Below are 1,308 nucleotides of genomic sequence, written 5' to 3' on the forward strand. Positions count from 1 at the left end.
ATTTGCTACAATCAATATCAGGCAGCAAGGCAATTGGAAGAAATGAAGGGAAGGAATAAAACCGGGCACACTACAGACGCTTTGGGGATTGCTCAGCATCATGACGGTGTTATTGGTACTTCTCAACAACACATGGCTAATGATTATGCAAAACGACTCTCAATAGGTCAAAATAAGGTACAAATTAATTCAATTTTATCACTCGTTTAAGTTTTATTCTATTTATTTCGTCCAACTTGGAAACTGATCAGAAATACAACTTCGTTTCTTGCAGGCTGAATTAGTGGTTGCAGAATCAATAGCTTACATGGTTTCACCAAAACCTGGTTGTTCAAGTTCATGAACCAAATTTCATCAGGTACCAATGCTGTATATATACATGCATAGGTAATAATATAATTAACATATATTTAATGATGTTCTCCTTCGGCTTTCTTCATTAATTTGCGGTGCTCATTTCTTAACATAAGCTATTGTCTTTCAACTGAAGCTGACCTTTCATCTGGCAAACAGTTGGTAAGTGAGATGCTTACTTAATACCTGATACATTAAACTTTATGTTGCATTCTATATATGCTTGTTAAATTGAATGGATTTATCACATTTAATGTAGATGGTTGTTATCTACAATTCCTTGAGGTGGAAGAGATCTGATGTTATAAGACTTCCGGTAAGTATTACATTAGGTTCCATGTCATAATATTCTTTCTTCTGTATTTACATATGTGCTATCTTGTTTTTTATAAATCTTATATCATGCATATGTTACAATTAACAGGTTGTGAATGAGAATATTGCAGTCTATGATTCCAGTGGGAAAGAAGTTAAATCTCAACTTATGCTTATAAAAATGAATCTATATCTTATAGAAATTACTACGCCACTGCATACATGGGTAAATCACCGAGTACCACCCCAAATTCTGGCTTGCATTTACAGCATCTGTACCACCATTGGGTTTTAGCACATACACCATTTCTAGCTCAAAAAAAACCCAAGTAAAACGTCCAATATTTTATATGAAATACATTTATTTGAAATTTGGCCGATGTTTATTAAAATACATGTTGGATTTATTTTTTCTTGTTTAAGAATTTAGTAAGATTTTTAAGTGCAAGTTTGCTCATTTGGGAGGTGATGAAGTTGACACTAGTAAGTTATTTATTTTCATGAATTATATATGTATTATATTTTTTTAACTATTGTCATACTCTCAAGTTCACTATTCATTCAAATTGCTGTATATGATGTTTGTATTATGTGTATTAGTGATTATAGCTAAAACTTAAAATAATGGCGGCCTATTTT

General features: G+C 32.0%; 1 long non-coding RNA gene across 1 annotated transcript; it reads left to right on the forward strand.

Moving 5' to 3' along the window:
• The first annotated feature begins 495 nt into the window (after window positions 1–495).
• LOC143615706 (uncharacterized) lies at window positions 496–975 on the forward strand. Its single transcript, XR_013150519.1, has 3 exons — window positions 496–516; window positions 614–670; window positions 779–975. It is a non-coding gene; the product is annotated as an uncharacterized LOC143615706 (long non-coding RNA).
• Window positions 976–1,308: the final 333 nt, after the last annotated feature.

Source organism: Bidens hawaiensis, unplaced genomic scaffold, assembly GCF_021521415.1.
Source record: "Bidens hawaiensis isolate Kalapana, Puna unplaced genomic scaffold, B.hawaiensis_p1.1 tig00043993_1, whole genome shotgun sequence".
In the NCBI taxonomy this organism is placed as follows: Eukaryota; Viridiplantae; Streptophyta; class Magnoliopsida; order Asterales; family Asteraceae; genus Bidens; species Bidens hawaiensis.